We start from the raw sequence: 26,607 nt of genomic DNA, 5'->3' as shown, positions 1-26,607 counted from the left end.
CCGGTCACTTGCAAGTTGTTGGTTAGTCAGAAACCACATGTTCTACCATCTGGCACTTACAGTACTGTTTGTTACATCTTGGCCCATGAAGAACATGATCCGTAGACATGCGACGTCAAATTCAGCACTGCAGTTGTAAAGTCCCGCCGTGTCACAGTAGCATCCCAGTCTTCTCCTCCAGCTGTGCAACAAGCCACCAAACTTTTGCCTACTGGGGCGAAGTCACCTGCTACACAACTGGTAGGCCGGAAAGGACAGATGGAATACTCCTGAGAAAACGTATTACGTCCCTCCAGCCAACAAACATCTGTGTCTTCCTCTGCCAATTGAAAAGGCTCCAAGAAATCAAAGGCCAATGATTTTCTCATTTATTGACTTTGAGATCCTCTTCAGCGAGATACCCTCACATGGACCGAGCGAGGTGATGCAGTGGTTAGCACGCTGGACTTGCATTCGGGAGGATGATGGTTCAATCCCGCTTCCGGCCATCCTGAGTTAGGTTTTCCATGATTTCTCTGAATCGCTCTAGGCAAATGCCAGGATGGTTCCTTTGAAAGGGCACGCCCGACTTCCTTCCCCGTCCTTCCCTAATCCGATGAGACTGATGACCCTGCTGTCTGGTCTCCTCCCCCATAAACAACAACAACCACCCTCACCCGGGCAACCTCCATGTCACCAGAAACACACTCGGCATCTGCCTAGGTGACAGCCCTTCATTTTTTCCCTCCTCTATCATTGTCATGACACTCCTCCAATGGAAAGCTCACGGCCTTAGGTCCAACAAAAAGGACTTACAGCTACTCTCAGAATGGCAGCGTATGCTTCTTCTGTGCCCCCCAGGAAACAAAATAGCATTCTCGCAACCTGTTTGAGCTCTAGCATTCCTCTCCAGTCCAGTTTGACCTTCATCCCCCTTCCCCATCCCCTCCCCTCTGCCCTCCTCCCCGAGAGCAGCATTCCACCTCATGGCAGAGTCATGCTCATCCAGGATGACATTCATAATCAAACCATCTCATTGATTACCCAGCTTCAAGCTGTGGCAGTCCGCATTTCCCTTCTTCACTTCATCATTTCCCTTACCTATCTGCTGCTCGCTGACTTTAATGTGCACAATCTCCTTTGGGGCTCTCCCAAAACCAGTCAGAGAGGTGCCCTCTTGGCTGACCTGCTCAATCAAATTAACCTCATCTGCCTTAACAGCAGAGCACCCATGTTCCTCTCAGACTCCACGTGTACCCATTCCCATTTGGACCTCTCATGCATTGCAGAGCTTGGCCATCATCTCAAGTGGTCCATTCTCTCTGACATTTATTTGAGCGATAATTTCCCGTGTGCTGTCTGTTTGCTGACTCCTACCCCACCTAAGTGCACACCAAATGGCAGTGTTTTAAGGCCAACTGGAGACCTTGCTTCTTCTTGATGACCTTCGATGAACTTTTACCCAGTTGCGTTGAGCAGATAGAAAAGCTTACAAATGTCAGCCTTACCACTGCAGAATGTTCCATTCCTCTCTCTACCTTTTTACCATGCCCTGTCCCAATCTCTTGGTGGTCGGAGGCATGCCATGATGCAATTCATATGTGGAGACATGCTCTCTGTATTATTAACTGGTCATCCTACACTGGCATACTGCGTTCATTACAAACAGTTGGGTGCACAGTGTCGTTGCATTCTTTGGGATAGCAGCAAAGCTAGCTGACTTCATTTACTAGTTCTTTTAACAATTCCACTCCCTCTTTCATTGTGTGGGCCAACCTCAGATGACTCTGGGACCAAGGTCTATCACCCAGTTTCCGCCCTCACCATAGCAGACGATGTCATAGTGGACCCTACTGCCATCACCAACACCTTGGGCTGCTAGTTTGTGGAGATTTCAGGCCCAACACATTATCACCCTGCCTTCCTCCATTGGAAATGAATGGAGGAGGCTCATGTAATACCCTTCTCTTCTCAGAATTGAGAGTGCTGCAATGCTGCCTTTACTATGAGGTAGATTATGCTCTCTCTTCATCCCAATCGTCTGCCCTAGGGCTGAACGATGTTCTCATTCAGATGCTGCAGAACCTTTCTCTTGTGAGCAAGCACTTTCTCCTTCCTATGTACAGTCACATCTGGGCAGGGGGCGTGTTTCCCAGATGCCTGCGTGAAGCCACTTTCGTACCCCTATCTAAGCCTGGTAAGAACAAACACCTTCGTTCTAGTTATTACTCTATTTCTCTCACCAGCTGTGTTTGCAAGGTGATGGAACATATGATTCATGCGTGGCTGGTATGGTGGCTCGAGGCTTGCAATTTAGTAACCACTACATAGTGTAGATTTTGAGCACACCGTTTTTCAGTTGACCTTCTCGTCACTTTGTCAACCCATATCATGAACGTTTTACTGCAGAAATACCAAACTGTGGCAGTGTCTTTTGATTTGGAGAAAGCCTACCACACCTGCTGGAGGACTGGTATCCTCTGTACTCTCTACTAATGGGGCTTCTGTGGCCACATGCCTCGATTCCTTCAGGAATTTTTAAAAGACCGTTCTTTTTTTTTCAAGGTATGTGTGGGTTCTGCCTTGTTGGACATCTTTATTCCGTCCTGAGCGTCATCCTCTTTGCTATCACCATTAACCCTATTATGGCCTGTACCCAGTGGGACATCTCTGACTCCCTTTTCATTGATGATTTTGCTATTTGTTGCAGTTCTTCATGGACTTGTCTTCTCGAGCGGCGTCTTCAACGTTGTCTCCATTGTCTCGACTCGTGGAGCTTCGACAATGGCTTCCGCTTTTCCACTGTCAGAACTGTTTGTATGAATTTCTGGTGGCACAGTTGGTTTCTACCCCTGTCTTTACATCTTGGCCCATTCCACTCATAGTAACTACAAAATTCCTGGGGCTAATGCTCGATAGGAAACTTTCTTGGTTCTCCCACATGTCTTACCTGGTCACTCGCTGTATATGGTGGCTTAGTATCCTGTGTGTCCTCGGCAGTTCTTCCTGAGGAGCAGATCAGACCACCGTTCTTCATTTGTACCGGTCCCTTGTCTGTTCGAAACTGTAGGTGTTTTGCTTACGCATCTGCGCATCCATCCCCCTTATGCTGCCTCAGTACTATCCACTTTCATGGCATCGGTTTGGCCAGTGGGGCATTTTACGCTAGCTCATTTGAGAATCAATATGCAGAAGCCACTGAACTACCGCTGTCATACCACTGTGATTTTCTCCTCAGCTGATATGCATGCCATTTGTCCTGCCTGGCCACCCATCCTGTGCCTCATATTTTGATGGGTCACATCTTTTTTGTCTGTTACCTAATGGAGTTCACTTTCGGCTATTGCTCTAGTAGCTTAATTTCATGCTACTTGCCACTTTCCCAATGGGTGTGATCCCTTTACCACGTTGGCTTTCTGTGGCAGCCCATGTTCACCTTGGACATAATTTGCTTCCTAAGGACACTGCTCCAGCACCACTCTATCACTGTAAGTTTCTCGACCTTTGCACGGAACTTCACAGCAGCACCTTTGTGTACACTGGTGGGTCTCGGACTGACCATTGTGTCGGGTGTGCCTCTGTCATTGGCAGCACCTCTTTTTGGTAACTGTGTTCGGAACACTGCTCAGAATTTACAGTGGATCTCGTAGCCCTCTATCAGGCCACAAAGTACACTCTGTGACACATGCTTTTCAATTGAGTCATCTGCTCTGACTCCCTCAGTGCCCTTCAGAGCCTCTGTGTGCTATACACCATCCATTTCCTTACTGCAGTGGGTCCAGGAAAGCTGTCACTTGCTCACTTTTGATGGAGCCACTGTGATGTTTGTGTGGGGCCCAGGTCATGTCAGTCTGATGGGAAACGAGGCTGCTGATGCTACTGCCAAGGCTGCAGTTGTATCTTGGCCTGTTAGTTAAATTCCCTCCAGTGATTTCTGTGTTGCTGTCTGTCAGCAGGTGGTGTCACTTTTGCATCACTACTCCCTCCCTCCATAGGAACAAGCTCTGGGGAACTAAACCTCTCCCAGTGGCTTGGACGACCTCCTCTTGGCCTTCTCACCACGAGGAGATCATTTAAGCTTGGTTGCGTTGTGGGCTCTGTCTTTTTTTAGCAACTGGCATTTGTTAAATTGTGCTCCCCCACCACTTTGTGCTCATTGCCCTCAACCTTTGATGGTTTGCCATTTCCTAATGGAATGCTCTTTCTTAACCACTTATGTTCTCACTTATGTTTGCCATCTGAGTTATCGGCTGTTTTAGCGAATGATGTGTGGGCTGTCGATTGAGTTTTACTTTTTATTCATCGTAGCAATATGGTGAAGGATATTTAATCTTTAATTCAGGACCTCCACTTCTCTATGGTGTATTTTAAGGACCTTTCTCAAAGTACCTGTTTTTTGCTGTCTTTTTATTCTGTCAATTGGCCTTAACATGTAGCCATTTTTAACTCCTTTTTTGTCTTTGTGTTCTATGGTTCAGACATGGGTGAGTATGACCCTTGTTGTTTTTGTGCTCAAAAACAAAACAAACAAAAGAAGGATCACTTCCACATAAATCTTATAACTTACAACTTGTAATGTGCCCACCCTGTATACGCCGATGAGATCAGAAGGTTTCATAATGATAAGAGATGGATTTAGAAACCAGATTTTAAGCTCAGAAAACTTTGCAGGAGAAGATGTAGACTCTTGTATGCATTTATTGGTTATGAACTGCAGATTAAAACAAAAGAAATGTCAGAAATGTAGAAAATGTGGCACATAGGGTCTGGATAAATTGAGGAAGAAAAAATACCATAGGTTGTTGAGAGTTTCAAAGAAAGCATGAGGTAACTATTAGTTTAAATAGGGGAGAGAAACAACAGAAGACAGGCGGGTAGCATTTTGAGGGATGAAATAGTGAGGGCAGCAGAGATTCAAATGAGCAAAGAAGCTAGAGCCAACGAAAGTCCTATAAAAATAGGACCTACGAAGTAAGCAAAAGGGGAAAAAAATGAGATGGACTGAAAATGCAAAATTTGAAGCAGGAGTGTCTAGAGGAGAAATTCAAAGCTGTAGAAGCATTCATGAGTATGGAAAAGATAGATTCTGCCTTTATTAAAATTAGATTTTGAGAAAAGAGAATCAGTTGCATGAATATTAAGAGCTAGGATGGCAGTTGCATACTGACTAACAGAAGACTGAGAGGTGAAAGGAATATATAAAGGATCTCTACAAAGGAATTGAGCTTGAAGACGATATTATGGTGAAGATCGGGGGGTGGGGGGGGGGTGGTAATACTTTGAGAAGAATTTCAGTAGCACTAAGAGAACCAAGTCAAAACAAGGCTCTAGGAGTAAACAAGGTCCCCTCAGTATCACTGAGGTGTTTGGGAGAACAACTATTACAAGAAACTATTGCAGCTAGTATTCAAGATTTGTGAGAAAGATGATACCTTCAACCTTCAGTACACATGTAATTAATCAAATTAGAAACGAGGTGCTGGCAAATGTGAATGGTAAAGATTTATACCTTTAATAAGTTATGTTTATAAAATACTAACTTTCATTCTTTGCAATAGATTACTAAACTTCTTGAAACTGGCCTCAGGGCAGATCTTTGGATCCTGGAGAAAAGTGGGGACATGAGAGGCAAAATTGATTGACTTATCTTGGAAGATAGTTGAAGAAATGCAAACCTATTTTTATAGGATTTGCAAATTTAGAGAAAACTTTTTACAATATTTACTGGAGTAAACTCTTTGAAACACTTGATATTGTGTTGGTAAATTACATGGAGCAGATATTATGTAAGACTTTAAAGAAGTTGTTAGTCAAAGAACATGGAAGGCATGCATACAGTAGTTAAGAAGGGAAGAGACTGGTTTATAGTCATAGCCTCCATGTTGTTCAATCACTATACTGATTATCCATTAAAAAAAAAAAAAAAAACAAGGAGTGATGTAGAAACGGAATTAAAATTTCAGGGATGGAAACCTAAACTTCAGGATTGGCTGATGGTCTCTGTCAGATGTGGCAGTGAACTTGGAAGATTAATGGAATGGAATGGAATGGATAATGTGTTGAAAAAGCTTATGAGATAATCATTAATAAAAGTAAAACAATGTTAATGGCATGTGGTTGAATGAAACCTGGCATTGTTGAGCAAATCATAGTAGGAAATGGGACACTAAATGTAGACGAGTGTCATTTTTTGTGCAACAAAATGACAGATAATGACAAAAGGAGAGAGAACTGAAAATGCAGGCTGGCATTAGCTTTCTGAAAAAGAGAAATATTGTAACATTTAAAACAATTTTAATGGATAGGAGGTATTTTCTGAAAGTATTTTTCTAGAATGTAGGTGTTTACAGAACTGGAATATGGATAATGAACAACATTGACAAGAAGACAATACATGCTTTCAAAATGTGGTTCTATGGAAGTTCTTTGAAGAATGTGCTAATGGATCAGACAACTGATGAAAAGTGCAGAATTGCAATGAGGAGAAAATAAATATGTATCTGAATTTGACTGAAAGGAGTTATACATTGATAGGGCATATTCTGTGGCAAGTTATTAGAGACAGCTGCAGGAATGGTTGGAAAAGAGCATTACTGATTTCCTGTCCTATCATCCCACTACCTGATAATTTTTTTTGTCCAGCATGTTATGGAGCCTGTTGATGCAGGTTCCACAGCTGTCTACTGCGTCTAGTACTGGAATTTTATTCCAAATTTGAGAGTATCCTAAGACACTTCAGACCTTGCTGTTGATGGGATGTTAAAACCAAATCTTCCTTTCTGTGAAAACTGCAGTGTATTGTACAGCTACAGGGCTTTACAATTCTTTAACACAGATAACAGCATAATTTGTGATAGTGGATTATAAAGTGATATTAACTGCAACACAAGATCCTTTATTCTCTTCAGACTTCTGAATTATATACAGGAATTGGTCATTTGAAAAGACCAAAATCAGCGAGTTCTATAAGAAATGTAGAATTGTTTCTGTTTTTCACAGCCAACAAAGAAACAATTACTTTACTTGAGAAGATCTGTACAGGATCTAAAATTATCTACCTTGCGCAGTATTCTTACCGCTTGCTTTCTTTTAAATAAATAAGGTCATTGTATTGGCTGCATTGACCGGAAGATAATCAAATAATCAAACAGGGAATGACTGTATGGAAAATAACAGAGCTAGCTGGGCTTGCAGATATGCTGCACTTGTGGCACTTGATGGTATAGTTGAGCTAATGGCAAATATTTCAATTATCAAATGGTCCCGTCACGCCATTTGTCTTGTCTTTCACGTAAGTTAGGAATAGCTGACCCAATACCAAACTTTGTGAGAGATTACACATTTTATTTCTCTTTATTCTGAGTTATTTTATCCCTGTGGTGCAGTCAGTAGACACAGTGTTATGCTCTCTGTTATAAAAATCCACCCACTCCAGAACTAGGCCATTATATTTTAGTTTTCATGTAGATTCTTAAGATAAGACTATCACCTTGAAAGTGTTTCTGTTATTTAACTCTTGTGAGAATTTCATTTGTAAGATTGTATGAAGCTTCCTCCACACTGAATCTTTTTACAAATGCCAAACAGAGTGCTGTTGGCACATTCTATTGTGCAAGTGATTCGGTACTGTAGGTTATTTCCTGAAAAGTTTTTGAAAAAAGATGCAAAGACTGAAAAGGTTCTGCTGGCAGAGGTAAAATATTGCTTGAGACATAGACTGATAACAACTGTGGCTTAAGGATGGTTATATATGAAATTTTTTAGAAACCAGTAGAAACATCCTCCTAGCCATAAGAATGATCATTTCTTAGAGATACAGTATTTTTTAACTAATGTTGGTTGATGATGTAAGCAGTGCCTGCTAAGTTAAATCTGATGAATATGACTTTTGTCGCTTGTGAACAAAACAATATTTAGTGCCACTATGACCAAGTAATTATTGTATATGGTAGCAAGTAACTTTTAAAATGTCACTATTTCTATTACAGATGCTATTTGAGAACTACACAACATTAATCATTTAAGGGAAACACAGATGACAACTTACCATAAAGATGACACAATAAGTTGCAGACAAGCACAACAAAAAGATACTTAAACAGCTTTCAGCCAAAGCCTTTGGCAGAAAAGGAAGCACACACGCGTGCATGCGTGCGCGCGCGCACACACACACACACACACACACACACACACACACACACACACACACACACACATGCAAACAATCAACCAACCACACCCATCTCCAGCAGCTTGGACCAGAATGCAGTGGTCATGTAGAATGGAAGCAGCAGTCTGGAGAAGGTGGGAAAGGGGATAATCAAAACCCTGATAAACTGGGTTCATGCTTGGCTACCATGGGGTCCGAGCCTTTGCAGAATTTTTTCCTTTCCATGCTGCATGTCTATCCTCTTGCTATTCTTTCTCCCCTCCGTTGGGGAACATGTCTGGGGTGTTTTGGGAATGTTCTGCATTGTGTGTTGCTGACTTGAGAACAGTCTCACCATTGTTTTTTGCTCCCTTCTCCTTTCTTTGTTTACCTTTTCCTCTTGTTCCTCCACTTTGGTGTTTGAGGTTCCTCTCTTTCTTCCTCCTCCCTGTGCACTACTGAAGGCAGGCCCATGCATCTGATGCATAAGTGACTGGGTAACACATTATTCCCAGTCCTGGGTCGACAGCTAGGGTTCACATGTACCCCCTGGTACAGGCCAGGTCCAGGGAGGGGTGACTGTCTGAGCTGCAACCTTCCCAAATTGTCGATTGGTCCCTCTGCCAGGTTTTGAGGAGGTGTAACCTGAGGTGTGAACAATCGCCTAAGCCAGGTGTGCCCCCTTGTGAAGTCGGCTCCCAGTTGCAACGAGCGTGCCATCAAGAGACGCTGGCAATCGTGGGGGATTTTTCCCGCAGTGAGTCAATCATCTTCACAATCAACATCTACGAAACATAAATGTAATGAAGCTAATGATTTAAAGACCATTCCCACTGCACCACGGTTCCTCATGGTCTCATGTGCTGAAGGCAGTCAGTCCTCTGCCATGGTAAATCCATTTATTATTCAGAAAGGTGTTGATGCAGTTGCTGGTCCTGTGAAATCCTACTCTCGTTTATGGAATGAAATTTGCTCTTGGAGACTACTTATGATTCTCAAGCACAACAATTGCTTGCTGCCTCACTTCTCTATGGCTACCCTGTTCATGTCGAGGCTCACAGAACTTTGAATTCTTCCCCTGGTGTTATTTACACTGGGCTGCTTGACGGTCTAACCGAGACTGAAATCCAGTCTTACCTCTCTGATCAGGGTAACATTGCCGTCCATCGGGTAATGAAAAAGGTAGATTCCTCCTTAATACCCACCTGCACTCTGTTTCTCACCTTTGATTGAGTGGTGCTTTTGTCCGAGATCAAAGCAGACTATGAAATGATCACAGTCCGGCTGTACATTCCAAACCCAATGCACTGCTACCGGTGTCATAGTTTCAACCACACTAGAACGTCTTGTTGATATCCAGCCAAATGTGTAACCTGTGGTAGGGGTGCACATGAGGGCGATTGTCCGCCTCCTTCTTCCTGCTGTACCAGCTGCAATGGTGGCCATGCCGCCTCCTCTCGGGATTGTTCCATGTATCTTGATCAGCCAGCTGTCCAACAGATATGGGTAAAGGAAAAAGTGACTTACCCAGTCGCTTGCAAGTTATTACCTAGTCGCAAACCCTGCGTTCTCCTGTCTGGCACGCATATTTCTTTTGTTGTCACCCCTCACTCCATGAAACACATGACCATGCAGACATGTGACGTCCAGTTCAGCTCTGAGGTTGTGAAATCACCCAGTGTCAAGGACATCGCCATCCCTCCATCCAGCTGCGCAACAAGCCATCAAACTCTCGCCTCAAGGGGCAAAGCCCCCAGCTGCACAACTGGTAGGCTGGAAAGGACAGGAGTACTCCTGTGAAGATTTCCTACATCCCTCGAGCCAAGCAACACCAGAGTCTTTCCGTAACTGGAAAGGCTTGAAGATGTCCACCAAAGGAAAATGATCTTCTCCTTCACACCGACTCGAAGATCCTCTTTGACAGTGTCGCCAAGTTATACCTTAGCGTGGCTGGCCTCAGTGTTGCTGGCGCACACCACCAACCGTTGCTCAGTGTTGGACTCAGACCGACTGCACAGGCAAGCCGATGCTTCTTCTGTGGACCCCATTGAGCTGGGTCGTCCTGCTTCTGTGCCTTGTAGTAGCGACTCTTCACAGGCTGTACTCAGCAGCTGCCTAGGTGACATCCCAACATTTCTTCCTCATCGTGACTCTCCTCCAATGGAATGTTCATGGCCTTCAGTCCCAGAAAGAGGATTTACGGCTGCTTTTAGCATTGCAGCATCCCCTTGTACTCTGTCTTCAGGAAACGAAATTGTGCATTCACAACCGCTTTGAGCTTTCACATTTCTTTTCGGTGTGTTTTGACCTTCAACCTGAGGTTGGCATCCCATCTCCCTGACTACACATCTTTAAGCTGTTGCAGTTCGCCTTTTCCTTCCCCACCTGACTTTTTCCCTCTGTACCATTTATGTCCCTCCATCATATGGTGTCACCAGGTCAGACTTCCTTCAGGTTATTGGGCAGCTACCTCCCCATTTCTGCTACTTGTTGGCTTCAATGTGCATCATCCACTTGGGGTCCTCCAAGAACCTGTCAAAGAGGTGCCCTCTTGGCTGATCTTAGCGCAACCTCTTCTGCCGTAACACTGGAGCACCCACTTTCCTTTCCGATTCCTTGCACAGCGATTCCCATTTAGATCTAACCTTCTGCACTGCCAAGATTGCCCATTGCCTTAAGTGGTCTGTTCTCTCTAACACCTACTTAAGTGACACTTTCCCATGTGCCATCCATTTTATGACTCCTCCCACAACTGCGTGCACACCCAAATGACAGCTTTCTAATGCTGACTGGCGGCTTTACTCCTCCCTGGCGACATTCGGAGAACAAGATTTCCCCAGTTGTGATGACCAGGTGGAATATCTCACAAAAGTTATTCTTACTGCTTCGGAATGCTTCATTCCTCCACACCATGTCCCAGTCCCTTGGTGGACTGAGGCATGCCGCGCTGCAATTTGCACACAGAGACATGCTCTCTGCATTTTTAACTGTCATCCTATGATAGCAAACTGCGTTTGTTATAGACAAATGCGTGCAAAATATCGTTGTGTGCTTTGGGATAGCAAAAAAGCTAGCTGGATTTCATTCACTAGTTCTTTTAACAGTTCCATACCTTCCTCTGTCGTGTGGGCCAACTTTCGATGGCTCTCTGGGACCAAGATTCATTTGCCAATTTCCAGCCTGACAGTAGCAGACAATGTTATCGTGGACCGTATTGCTATCTCCAACACCTTGGGCCGCCATTTTGCGGAATTTTCAAGCTCTTCTCACTATCACCCTGCCTTCCTCCATCAGAAATGAGTAGAGGAGGCATGGGCAGAATCGTGAGTGCTACAATGCTGCCTTTGCTATGAGGCAGCTAGATCATGCTCTCAGTTCATCCTGATCCTCTGCCCCAGGGCCAGATGCTATCCACATTCAGATGTTGCAGCATGTTTCTCTTGTGGGCAAGCACTTTCTGCTTAACACATACATCATCGTCTGGGCAAAGGCCACATTTCCCAGACTTTGGTGTGACCATCATACCCATACCTAAGCCTGGTAAGAACACAAGCCTTCCTTCTAGCTACAACCCCATCTCTCTCACAAACTGCATTTGTGAGGTGATGGAATGTATGATTCATGCCCAGCTGGTGTGGTGGCTCGAGTCACAATTTACTAACAAATGCACAGTGTGGATTTCGAGCACAACGTTCAGCAGTCGACCATCTCGTTGCTTTGTCCACCCATGTCATGAATGGTTTGCTGCGGAAATCCAACTGTGGCCATATTTTTCAATTTGGAGAAAGCCTAAGACACCTGCTGGAGAACTGGTATCCTCCATACTCTTTACATGTGGGGTTTCCGTTGCCGCCGTTCCTGTTTTCTTCAGGAATTTTTAAAAGACCGAGTTTTGTAGATGTGTGTTTGTGAGTTCTGCCTTGTCGGACACCTTTATCCATGAAAATGGTGTGCCTGAGGGTTCCATCCTGAGCATTGTCCTCTTCGCTATTGCCATTAACTGTATAATGGCGTGTCTCCCACCGAGCATCTACAGATCCCCCCCCCCCCCCCCCCCTTCTTTTTTGTTTGATGATTTTGCCATCTATTGCAATTCTCCATGAACCTATCTCACTGAGCAGCATCTTCAATGATCTCTTGATCGTCTTTACTCCTGAAGCATCAACAATGCCTTTCATTTTTCCACTGACAAAACCATCTTTATGAATTTCTGGTGGTGCAGATGGTTTCTTCCACCATCTTTACATCTTGGGCCTGTTGCCCTTCCATTCATTAAAACTACAAAATTTCTCATGCTTGATAGGAAGCTCTCTTGGTCCTCTCATGTGTCTTACCTGGCAGCCTGCTGTATGTGCTTCCTCAATGTCCTAGGCGACCTCAATGGTACTTCCGGAGGTGCCGATCGAACCACCCTCCTCCGTTTGTACTGGTCCCTTGTCCGTTCGAAATTCGACTATGAGTGCTTTGTTTATGCATCTTTATGTCCATCCCTCTTACACCATGTCAACACTGTCCACCATCGTGGCATCCGTTTGGCCACTGGTACCTTTTACACTAGCTCGGTTGAGAGTCTGTATGCTTAAGCTGCTAAACTACCACTGTCCTACCACAGTTACTTTCTCCTCAGCAGGTATGCATGCTGTTTCTCTGGTGTGCGTGGCCACCCATCCTATGCCTTCTTCTTCGATGGTTCCTTTGATCGCCAGCATGGGGTGTGTCCCTCTTCTCTGTCATCTCCTGGAGTCCACTTTTGGCACTTGATACAGTGGCTTAACTTCACACTACCTCTTACTTTCCTGTTGGGTGTGAACCATTCACTACCTTGGCTTCGCGAAGCAACCCATCTTAACCTTGGCCTTCATTTGCTTCCTAAGGACATTACTCCAGCCTCGGTCTATCGCCTTCAGTTTCATGAGCTTTACATGGAACTTCGCGATAGTACTTTTGTATACACAGATTACTTTCGGACTGACTATGGGGTTGGGTGTGCCTTCATCGTTGGCACCCAAGTCTTTCATTATTGGCTTGTGGCACACTCCTCAGTATTTACAGTTGAGCCCTTCACCTTGTATCAGGCCACAGAGTTGATCAATCGACACAGCCTTTTCAATTGTGTCATCTGCTCTGACTCACTCAGTGCCCTTCAAATTCTATGTGCACTGTGCACCACCCATCCTTTAGTGCAACAGGTCCAGGAAAACTGTCACTTGCTCACTCTTGGTGGAGCCACTGTGATGTTTATGTGGGTTCCCGGTCCTGTCAGCCTGCCAGGAAACGAGGCTGCTGATGCTGCTACCGAGGCTGCAGTCCTTGTACTTCAGCCCATTAGTTCCTATATTCCCTCTGATGATCTTTATGTTGCTGTCTATCAGGAGGTGGTGCCCCTTTGGCATTGCCAGTGGCCCTCCTGCCGGGAGGAGGTCATTTTAACTAGGTTGCATATTGGGCACTGCCTTTTTTTGCTAAGTGGTGCTACCCCAACACTTTGTACACATTGCACGCAGGTTTTACCTATCCACCACTTCCTGATGGAATTCCCATTTTTTAACCGTTTATGTTCCCGCTTGGATTTTCCATCTGAGTTATTGGCGCATTTTAGCAAATGCGCGGGCAGTCGACTGGTTTTACTTTTTATCTGTGAAAGCAATATGACGAAGGCCACTTAATTCTTAGTTTTGGATCTCAATTTCTGTATGGTGTCTGTTCTACCCCTTTCTCCACATCCCTGTTTTTAGCTGCCTTCTTTGACATCACTTGGGACTGACATACAGTTGTGTTTTAACTCCTCTGTCTTTGTGTTCTATAATTTTGACTTGGGTGCATATGACCCTGGTTGTCTTTTTGCACCCTAAAGGAAAGCAAAAGAAAACCCTGATGAAGAATGCAGTTCTGTTACTCCACTCTGGAGGGATATTGGGGGATGAAAAGAACATTCCTTTGTAAGCTGGTTCTTGGAGCTGGTGGGGGTGTGAGGGGAAATGACACAGGAGATCTTTGTGGACTAGGTCTGGGAAATAGTGACTGCCTGAAAAGGCCTTGGTGACACCGTCAGCATACTGGGCAAGGGAGTTCTTGTTACTGCAGATATGTTGTCTGCGGATGACCAGGTTGTGCAAGAGAGATTTTTGGTGTGGAAGAGATGACAGCCATTGAAATGCTGTTAGCTACTGTAGCTGGTTGGTAGGTTTGATGTGGACACAGATGTGGATGAAGCCGTCTGAGAGGAGGAGGAGGAGGAGGAGGAGGAGGAGGTGGTCAAGATCCAGGAAGGTGGCACGCTGGATTGAGGAGGACCAGGTGAAGTGGATGGGAGATAAAATGTTGTGCTTGTGAAGGAATGAAGATTGGGTGTCTTGGTCTTGAGTCCAGATCATGGAGCTGTCATCAAGGAACCTGAATCAAACTAGGGTTTGGCGTTTTTGGAGGCTAGGACGGTTCCCTCTTGTTGGCCCATAAATAGGTTGGCATAGGAAGATGTCATGTGGGTATTACCTTCCACCAAGTAGTTACTGTGATTCATAACAGCAGTGGTGGAACCTTTGTCTCCATGCAGGATGATTAGGTCAGGATTTGTTTTGAGTTAGTGTATGGATGTCTTGTCTTGTAATGAAAGGTTGGTGTTCTTAGGAAGGGACCTAGGGAAGGATGGTGAGGCCAAGTTGCAGGTAAGTAATTTATGGAAGGTGACCAGGTGGTGGTTTGGTGGAAGGAGTGAGGATCATTGTTGGATGGTTGTGTGAACTGGAGAGGCAGTATTGTGTAGAGATTAGTTTGGCTTTAGTTGGAGGGATTGGTGGCAAAGAAGCGTTTCCATTGAGGGATTGGGAGGAGGATAGTAGGTCTTTGACATATCCTACGTGGTTAAATTTAGGTTTAGTGCTAATGGCAAGTCCTTTTGATAGGACTGAAATTTCTATGGGACTGAGAGTTTTGGTGGAAAGGTGAAGAACACTGTTATAGGAAAGTTTTCTCTCTGGATTTTGTGGAGTGTTGGTAAGAAGTTATGGGAATGTGGCAAGTTGAAAAGGTTAACTAGGCAGGGTCTAGATGCTATGAGGGGTTGATGAATAGGAACACTGTGGCTAGGTTAGAGGTTGAATATTTTGACCCCAAGATGGCAGTGAGATGTTACCAGTCCTGCCCCACAGCGTCCTGACGCTGTGCACATTGGCAGTCTAGTCCCTGCACACTCTGCCACTCAGTGCTCTTCTCCCCTCTCCACCTCTACTGTGCTGTCACTTCCCCTTCGTCATCCCCTCTAGGTTAATGCTTCCGTCTCATGTGACAATTGTATTCCAGTCCAAGCTTCTGGAGTTGGTGGTCGTGTGTGTGTGTGTGTGTGTGTGTGTGTGTGTGTGTGTGTGTGTGTGTGTGTGTGGTTAATGCATGGTATTTGTTCATAAATTTCTTGGTCCTATTTGCTTTTATATGAGATGTGTTAAGTTTTCAAACATCTACCATCCATTCTTCCTTTCCATTCCCATTTGATACAAAGCCATGTAATAGAGACAGAACTGTACATACAAACTTTAAATGAACAATTGGTATCCGTTTGCAGTATCTTGACAGCCCACTGCGAATTGAAAAGACTAGTGTTCATGTAAAAGAAGAACCAGAACAGAAATGGGACAGGGATTCCTCTGAGCATAACGTAAGTTTGCAGATCAGTGCTTTGTTATACATGTAAGTGCAAGAGCAACATCATTACATGTAACTGATACATTATATTTAAATAATCAAAAATGGTCAACCACTGTAACCTATGGGAGCAGCAGTTTCATTAAAAAATTTTAGAATTTCATTTCAGTCTAATGACCTTGTTGTCTCACAAGTTAATTATAAATGATAGAATTAACCAGCCCTCTTAACAGTTATGTGTTTGTTAATTAATACTTTTCTTGAAGACTTTTTAGTTTACCATGTGTGGGTTGAATGCTTTAAATTCATACTGAGTACAGATGTGCGATCTGTGTGGTGATCTATTCAAGAGAGACTTCTCCTTGCACAAACTGACAATCTGTGTATGTGCCTCTATCTCACAGTGCTATGACAGAAAAATTTCTCCTAAAAATATTTTTTCAAATTGCTTATTACTCTGTCATGTTGAAAGAGCTAGCACACCTGACAGGTAATGTCATCTGTGCACTTCTCAGCCTGCAGATCTCATTATTCCTTTCTATTGCTTCAGTTCTACCTCCCTCTTTCTCTAATATAGTCTTTGTATCCTGTAAGTGCAACTATAAAATGTAGCAAATTTTAGTGATACATTTTAGAATGCCATGCTTCTCTGATAAATTGCTAGAAGGTGCCCTCCCTTGCATATTTTGAGCTGACAGTGAAATTTTGTGTGTGTGTGTTATGAGGGGATACAGCAGATCTTTGTGCCACTGAAATGAAAGTTGATTTTATGAAAGGGGTAAAAAGCGAAAAGTGTCAAAGTTATGCATTCAAGAAAATTCAGATTTACTTTGTCAGAAGATAAGTACAGGGATGATAAACCAAATCCGCACAAATATCTAATAAAGACTTAAGTGTGATATTATATCAATATTATTACATAAATTTGGAGTCATCACATTTTACACGTCTTTTGAGTGAGGTAAATTCAAAAGTATTCTCAGATTCATTCAAATAATACCAGGTGGGATAAGAGGACAACAGAATTTTAATTGGAAAGTTGCAATGATTAAATTACAAAACATGCAAAGTAGGAACTGTTTATAGAGATTAGTTTGTTTAATGTATTATGCAATGCAAAACAATCTCAAGAGTAAGGTAATATCCAGCCTCAAAACTGTGCAGTCAGGCCCTGAGGGCCTTATAATGTCTATCAGCCTACAGTTCAATTGAATGTGATATGAAGAAACATAGTGTCAGCACACCTTTAGCGCTGGCTCCTTAGTTGTAACTAAAAACGTGGTTTGTATAGTATTGATGCGCATGTCAAAGTAATTGCAGATTTATGTGCAGGGAGATGAACTATAAATTGAATGCAGTAGAAATTCATACAAGCAAAACAGCTTTAAAGTTATACCTGTCTTTAATGAGTATTTCCATTGGTTCCAGTGAAATAGATGTAAAAACATTGTTAGTGAAATTCACTTTAAGACACAGCCCAGTTTTAGGGATCAAACATTAAACTCTTTGCAAACAGAAACCCAGTTATCACGAAATTCTGAACACTTTTGAATAAGTTGTGTTAAATTTCTGATCGAGACAATGCAAGTAACATGCAATTGATTCTTATTGCCGATAGCTGTCATAGTTTCTGGTTGATAATTTCAAAATAGTGGCTATTTCCACATGTAGGTTATGTGAAAGGATATCACAGAATTAAAAATATTACCATTGGATTCTAGCCTGCAAAATGATTGCATTGTCTTTATTGAAGTTCTGTATCCCACATTGTGAAAGCTTTGCATAGTTTTGGCCAGCAAAAGAAGGAAGCTTCAGATTTAGCTGAAGCTGACAATTATTCTTGATGTCCAAGAACATTGTATGTAATGTTATACACATTTTACATGCTGTCTTCTTTCTGTGGTATACACTGAACAATAAGCATGCTGAAACTCATGGTTCCTCAGCATTAGAAGGGGAAAATATTTGTGCTTCATCATTTGAAACAGCCTGCACACCTTCAGTTTAATTGTGCAGTTATCTGTTATAGTCATGATCTGTACAGTTTTGTGAACTAACGTAGGTAGGCTGCATTCAGTTTTCCACACATTGCTCTCATTTATTTTTTTCCATGCAGTGTTTCTTGCGACAAATTGATGATGGTGAACAAAGAAAGAAGCGCTGTAGTTCGTCATGTAGTTACAACTTTGATACTTCTTTAATTCTTACCAAGAAGCAAATTAAAAGTTGCTTGTTTTCTTTAAAGAATAATCATGAGTTATTGCAGGCTTCATAAAGATCCAGTTTTTACATTAAAACATCATACATGGCTGCTTTTTCCCTTCTTTACACAGTTGGAATATGAAGGACATGTTTAGGATGATTTCAGAAACCTTCAGTAAATTCCAAAAAACGCAAATCTCATTCTTTGTGGAGGAAACAATATCAGCAGATTGAAGTTAAGGTGACAGGCAATGAGGAGACTGTGAAAACTGTTTAATTACTGGCTACATCTATAAAGTTTATCATTGCTAAATACTAGGATCTTGCATGGACTGATGGCGTGCTTGAAATATGAAGTTACATCAGGTAATAATATAGCTTATTGCTTGGAGGTATTGCATGTGATAGGGTGCATAGCTAAACTGAAGATATATAGGCCCTTTAAGAACTCAAAAGCCATTGTTTAACTAATAAAATTGCTTCATGAAATGAGAAGTGGTACATTTCCCATTGGCAGTAATTTGTTACAGCAGTAGGTCCAGGAAATTGCCCTGGAGCTTGGCAGTGAAGGAAAATAAACTGCTATAACCTCTTTCCAAGATTAAAGTGGAGAAAGTGAGGCAGTAGTCTTGGGAAATTTGGAACATTGGAATATGTACTTTTTGACATGGCTTGTAACAGACAGAAATCCTAAAACATTCTCACTGTTGAAAGCACTGCTGCTGTGGCTTAGTGATAGCAGCGAAAACTTACCCCCAAAAATAACACAAAAATTGTAAAGTTCCAAGTAATCTATAATTGGTACTATGCACCTATAATTAGATTAGTAATGCCTGTACGATTTCTGAAATTTGTATGAAGTTTTTAAAGAATATAGATACCATGATAGGTACAGCAGGAAGAGAGAGCATTCTTATTATTTGACAGAAGCCCTGCACAATCAAAGAAAGGAACATTCCTCAGGAACATTGATGTGTTTGTGCTTGATGACTGTATGTCACCTACAGCCACTATATCTCAGCTTTATTTATCAACTGAAAGCTAAATACAGAATAAGACGTTAGTTTCATTTTTCAAAAGAAAGACTGTAATGAGAATGAATGTTTTACAGCCTTTGCACATGGTAGTTGCTATCTCGAATGCTGTACCCCAGCAGACTGTGTTCAACCCTGCTGGCTGTGGGTAGTGTAAGTTTCTGTAGAAGAAGAAGAAGAAGAAGAAGAAGAAGAAGAAGAAGAAGAATTTTCTGAAACGCTGTTGCAGATATGTCAGCAACTGTGACATTTCAGGACTTTGTTGTTATGATGACATTCTGACTGTCATAGATCAGGTTAAGTGATTGTGTGATACTTTAATAAAGAATCAAGTATAGGTGATAGGTGGTAGGATGATGATGATGATGATGATGATGATGATGATGATGATGATTAGCAGGAGGAGGATTAAATTCCACTCAGTTATACTGCAGCAAAAAGGAACTATCCTTCCTCATTCACTGTACATGAGGTGGTTCTAGTCAGTATCAACCAGCTGGGGTGACAGCTATTCTCAGTATGTGATGTTGGCAACATAAAGTAAATTATGGATACACTTCCTTAAATTGAAGAAATAAATGTTCGTGAGGAATGTTGCTTTCTTTGTGTAGTCATAATTACCAGTGTCATGTGTTGAATGAAACAAGCTTTTGAGTATAAACACTGCATCTTCATTCTGATTATTGCTATTAAATTGAGATACCAATTGGTGGTTTTACAGCTGACTTTAAAATAAATGCCTATTGAGTTAAAAGAATGAGTGTGACATTAATATGTTATAGGATTTGCTTGGACCAAGTCATGTGCATTTATAATTTGTATGTCATACCTACATGGCCTAAAAATCTGCAAATTCTGATTTAGGGTCACTTTATTAGCATATTGGAGCTAAACCCTGTGTTTCAGGTAAAGCTCATTTAAGAAAAAAATTATTTCAGTCTCCAGAGATTCATTAAAAAGGGGTTTACTGTATTTACAGTCAGACATAGTTAAGAAAAGTTCTGATAGTTTAAGAAACCACATTTCAATATCTTTCATAAGTCACAGTTAGGAATTGTGCGACAGTCTGAGAGAGATTTGTAAACTAAGGATGTTAGGAAGCATGGTGAAAAGATGAACAGGGCAATGGTTGATTTAAGTACTGTTTTGGGACAAGGTGATGCTGTTTCTCCAAAAGCGTATATAGTAATATTGTCGCAGAAGAAGCTGAGTAGCACCATGGTGTAGTGGTTATGATGCTAAATTGTTGCATGGAGGGTCATGAGATCAAAACTCACCTGCACTGTACAATTTTAATTTCTATATTTGGGTCAAGTACATTCTAGAAGTATCCACAAATGTCAAGACTCATTGTACTGGAATGTTCTGTAGCTGTATATATACTGTATGTGTTTTGGCCGCAGGCAGTTCACTTCGCGCTCTTGTATGTACAAGTGCTGAATAAACCTTTGTTAAGTGAAGTTAGTGTTTGTCATTCATCAAATTACACCTTTTTCTATGTGACATTGTTAAAAAAACATGATTCATGAAATTAGTGGAAATGTTAAAGGTACTAGAATGAATGGGTGATCCAGTATGTGGGTCTGTGGCATAATCTGTCACAACCACAGCAAAGATTGAAATGGAGATGATGGAAATAGTCAAGTTAGTAGCCTGCAATTTGAATAATGTTGGCATGGAGAGCATTCCTGAGAAAACAGATGTGATGGTTCTTTATTGAAGAATGGTACAGACTGTTTCACTGAAAATGTGGAATATCAAATTTTCTGATACGAGTGCAACAACTTCTAACTTAGTACTGTATGAAGAGCATTGTGAAGTTACTGTCTCAAAAATATTAAGTCATGTCATATAATGCTATTGTGGTTTTGGTGTTGTTGTATGAAGCTGAAGGTGAGAGCTTGAGTACCTCAGAAGCAGAGAACAAGAACATTTTTTTTGCATAAAATCTTGATGAAGGTCTTTGGTCAGTTGGAAAATGATGGTGACTGGAAAATTGTCATAAATCGCTCAACATCATATTATTCTTTTGATATAAAGACAAGAAACTTCTGTGGGCAGAACAGAAGACATGGAACCCTGAATATATGTTGATCAAGGGTGTGAAGATGAGAAAGCCAAAGAAAATGCCTCTAGCTGATAGTCCCTGGAAGTAGTGGATGGATGAACTGTTTATTGGAAGATAAATAGGTAATAAATGCCATTAAATATGCTGCAAAGAAAAAAAGGACTATCTGATATAAAGAACCTCTTGCAGTTTAGCATAAAAGTGAAATCATATGGATGTATCTGAAAAGTATCTTTGCTAAAATTTCTTGTACAATAGACATAAGAAAAACAAACAATGTATGAAATAAAATGTGAGATTTTGTTTTCTTTTTATTCAGCTTCTTGAAGATCCATTGATGATCTCGTGGTCCACTGACTGTATCAAGGAGGATCCTGAACTAATTTTGGGCGTGGATGGAACTGAGGATATTGTAAGCATTCTTACCACTGATGTAGAATATTTGGAGTGAAAAAAAAATTTTGTGCTATTTTGAAGTGTAATGGATTCATTAGATTGAAATAGGGATAGATTGTGTTTTGTAGCACTAAGTACTACTAATAATTTTTCAGTATTTTTGTACTGTTCTGCTATACTTTGGTTATCTTCTATTATTTGCTGATTGTCATGAGTAGAATCTGTGCAGTGCTTCTAACAAAATGTGTAATCCTATTTACTCTGGCTTCTTGATACCAAGCACTTTTTATAATGCATGTGAGTGTGTGATGGATACCTTAAATTCACATTTAGTATAAGTATAGGCTTTCATACTGTGGAAGACACACCTCCTTCCAGTAACTCCTGATAAATCCGTTACAGAAGATATATTTGGCTTCTTTATCTTTTAATGAATGATATGCAAGTTCATGCAAAAAAATGTTCAGGACTGTGAATCTTAAATTTAGCTATTTGCATTTTTCATTGATCGTTATTGTGACATCGTGCTGTGGTATGCGACGAGTCTTTATCAGTGGACACACACACATCGTTTTTCATTGATCGTAATTGTGACGTCTTGCTATGGTAGGGGATGAGTCCTTTATCAGTGGAGAGACACACACACACACACACACACACACACACACACACACACACACACACAAATCATACTACTACATTCAGGAATTCACGTATAAAGTAGGAGTTGTTGAGCAGATGTGATTTCAGGTTATGTTTGAAGTTATTTTTATGATCCATGAAACGCTTTATATCAGTTGGTAGGTGATTAAATATTTTTGTGGTTGAACACCTTGCTCATTTCTGTGCCACACCAAGGCTAAATGTTGGATTGCATGAATTATTCTTCTATTATCATGTTCATCAGTGTTTCTGTTGTTTACAAACTATGATGGATTGTTGGCAGCAAACTTCTAGAGGGAGTAGATATACTGTGAGGCTGTTTTCAGTCTGTCAAATGTTTAAAAAGCTTTGTGGAAGAAGTCATAGAGTGACTAAACATTATCCAGAATACACACTTATGTGCAACAAACACTTTTTTCCCCAGTGACACGTAACCCCAGAATATGATGCCATAAAGCAACAATGAATGAAAACAGGAAAATAAGTGAACTTTTGTACATTTTCATCTCCAGAATTTGATATTACCTGTAACTCAAAAGTTGCAGTGCTAAGATGCTTAAAAATGATGTTTTCAATTTAAGTATGAAATTTCTGGAAACAGTCTTTGCTTTTTTGAGACACAATGGTACATTGGAAATAATGCACATCCAGTATGTCTGTGCTGGCTCTTTTTTTTTTAAATTTTTATATATCCTGCGCAATGCACGTATTCTTCATTTAGACCACTGGGGTTGGTGCTACAATGGTAGTTATTATACTTCTGTTGCTACCTTTGGCTTCCACCTTTTGACATTTGTTTTTGAGAATGGTGGTTGCTGCAATGAAGTTGTTACCTCAGTAGTCTTTCACTGATAAGAGTTTGTTTCCCAAAACACTCATTATTGCTCTAAATGTAAATGTTGATTTTCCATCATTATTTCAGATTGCTTTCCAAGAAAGGAATTGTGATGCAAAATTTGTATTCTTCTGAAAAGCTTGTGTATGGGACAATAATTTTACCAAATTCGGCATCTGATGTTTGAAACTAGCATAAAATAATGTCATAATATAGAACAATATTCCAGTAGTAAAGATTGCACTTACTGGAAATAAGGTTCAGTGAAACAGAGCAGATGTGAAATTCACACAATGCACTATTAGCAACATGTGGTTTGTAGGAAAAGGTGCATACAATCCAAATAACCACTTGAAAAAGCTGCTGACACACAGTAGAATTACAAGAAATTGTGTTTGATAAATTGTACTGCAGTGTGTACAAAATACGCACCGCCATTCAGCAACAGATGAGATTTTGCTGCTCAAAGAGTGCATCACTGTGCCACAAAGAGTTAAGAAGGTATACATGAGAGGTGTTCAGTAAGTAATGAGACACATTTTCTCTAAAAGCATATTGGTTTCACATAGGATTCCAATACACCGTATTGTTCCCCAGTTATTTGGCTGCAAAATCCTATTTTTCAACATAATCTGTGTTCAATGTGATGGCCTTATGGCACTTTACTGCGAGGACTAGTATGTACTTGGGGTACCTCTGTAATGGTTGACATTGGAAACGACATTTTGCTGCATCAGTAACGCTTCCATCATCTACGTACTGCTTCCCACAGAGTGCATCCTTCATTGGGCCACACACACGGAAATCAGACGGTGCGAGATCTGTGTCGTAGAGCGGATGAGGAAAAACAGTCCAATGAAGTTTTGTGAGCTGAGGGTGGAGCATCAAACTTTTTCTTTGGAGGAGAGATAGTGTGGTACCACTCCATGGATTGCCACTTTGTCTCCTGTTTCATTGCCTGTGGTGATGTTTGACAAAAATTTGTCACAGTCAGCCTTGTAATGTGCAAACAATTCCACAAAGTTGCTCCTTTGTTGCTTTTTATATTCTTGTTAGGCAGCAAAGAACTCAGTGGACACACACTTGTGAGTATGCCAACTGATGGGCAAGTGTGTCAGCAGTACCAACAGAGATGTACAGTTTTGCAGCGAGATGTTTGTTCGTGATCTGTGGATCACCTTGAATGAGTGTGTCTGCATGTTCCAACCTTACAGGAGTCAGAACTGTGTGTGGCTGGCACATGGGAGATAGGACATATTTTGTGCAACTTTGCAATGATGATATACGTTGCCCAATGACTCACTGTGATTGTTCCCTGCCAGGTCGCCAAAGATATTCTGCAAGTGTGTGTAAATATCGGTGATTTTCTGGTTTTCTGCCAAAAGAAACCCAGTGACTGCTCTCAGATTGAAACACACCTCCTTTGCAGACACCATTTTGAAGACTATGTAAAGTGCCACTACTCATCAGAATTTCACGAAACCATAGGGACTGAAGTTGAAATGCCTCACAGTGTCTCGCTACAACTTCTGTAGTTTTTCAACTGAAATTGGCTGAAAAAGAAAGTGTGTTCTATTACTTATTGAGTGCCCCTCATAACATTGGACTTCCAATCTTTACAAACACTTAAGAATTTAGAATATCCATTTATTGAATAAAACCCACAATTGCTTCTACTAAAAGGCAATCTCATCTTCAGAATATCCATTTATTGAATAAAACCTACATTTGTCTATGCTAAAAGGGAATCCTGTCTTAAAATGTGTCCTGTCCAGTTCAGCTTCCTAGTCTTCATTGTCAGCCACATCCTCCAATCTTCCCCATCTCTTGTCAGTACCTCTCCATTCCTGACTTTATCAGTCCAGCTGATCTTCTGCAGTCTGCACCATGTCCACATTTCACAAGCTTCAATTCACCTATTGCCCTGCTTTCTCAGTGTCCACATTTCTGTTCCATATATGGCCATACTGTCTATCAGGCATTTCACTAACTGCTTTCTTAATTCTCTTTTCAGACCACTAGCTAAGAGTCTTTTCTGCTTTTAAAATGTCTCTTTCACCAATGACATTTAGATTTTGATGTTCTGTTCACAATGCACATTGCACATTGTCCCTAATTCAGCTTCCCAAAAATTTGGATGCTCACATCTGTTTTATGGTTTCTGGCCTTACATTTTGTTTTTCTTTTCTTCAAGCTTATAACAGTGCTTTCCATTTTCCTTTTATGTATATTCATACTGTATGCTACACAGGCTTCATTCAGATCATTTGGCATTTAAAACTGTGTCCCTCCATTTTCTGAAAGGAACACCACGTGTTCTGTGTATTTGATGCATTGTAATTTCTGCCCACCTGTCCTGATGCCTTTTTTTTTCCCACCCAAAGAAATTTCATCTACTTCTTACAAGTAAATGTTGAACAGGATTGGCAAGAGACAAAATCCCTGTGTGATCCGTCTTCCAATTTTGCTATCTTCTGAGGTCTCATTCAGATTCTCTTCATCCACTGCACTCCATTTCTCTTAGATATCCATCAGCTCGTGACACTGTACTCTATTAAATGCCTTTTCGAGGTGTGTGGGTCTGTGAAGTCAACAGTAGTCCTTAGAAGTCCAGTTGCATGTCATTGCCTATTTCCCTTCTGAAACCATATTGCATCTCTACAAATGCTGCATCCAGAATTCCATATGGCATTCTGTTTGAAACTGTAAGAATAGCTTTTGATGCCTGCCGTATTAGGCTGATTGTCCCGTGCTCGTCAAAAAAACAAAGAATGGCCATTGAATACTTTGCCTATCTGGCTGCTATCATTTATTAGTTGACTGTTTTCTTCAATAATAAGTTCCTTGAATTCCTTACCCAATTTTGTTTTTTCTCTTTTAACTATTGTCTGGCAGACTTACTTTTATTATCTGTGTTACTGATTTCAGACATAATGTGGATATGTACTGTATACAGTACGGTATTTTTTTGTAATATGAAATAAATGATACTATACTTGTCTTAACAATATCAAACAATTTCATTGTTCTTGTGCACAATATTTTGATTATTTTTATAGTGCAGGCCTTTATTTATGTATCATTATTATAATACTTTATTTTCTTGCAAAAGCAGTTGTTAAATATTGATAAACTGATCTATAGGTACATTAAATATGCAGTTGACTTAAGTCATATTGTGCAAATTGTGTGAGGCTGCTTTGAAAATTTCTGTTGGTTAGTTACTCACTTGTTTATGATATAATTTAATTGTAATAAGAGAAATTGTTCAGTATGATGTGTTGTACATCATGGTCAGAGGCCGTTCACTACTGGATAAACTTTTTAAATCACTAAATAAGTGTTCACGTACAAAAAAGTATGATAATGTACTGCTATCCTGTGTAGTTCTGCTTGGAAAATTGAACAAAGAACACATGTTGTAAGTGTTAAATATTTCAGAATTGTTCCTTTCATCTGAGTCTTCCATACCATACAATAACATAACATTTTCCCCCAGAGGTTCAGGTTTCAGTGTCTTTCAGCTTCCTTTTCTTTATTGTACATTTCCTCACTAATCTTCAGAATAGCATTTTTGATTGTATTCAAAGCTGCAGCAGTTCTTTCAGTTACGTTGTTAATGGAAAGGAACAGGCCACCAGTA

The sequence above is a fragment of the Schistocerca piceifrons genome, chromosome 11, assembly GCF_021461385.2.
Source record: "Schistocerca piceifrons isolate TAMUIC-IGC-003096 chromosome 11, iqSchPice1.1, whole genome shotgun sequence".
In the NCBI taxonomy this organism is placed as follows: Eukaryota; Metazoa; Arthropoda; class Insecta; order Orthoptera; family Acrididae; genus Schistocerca; species Schistocerca piceifrons.
Note: the sequence above shows the minus strand (reverse complement) of the source record.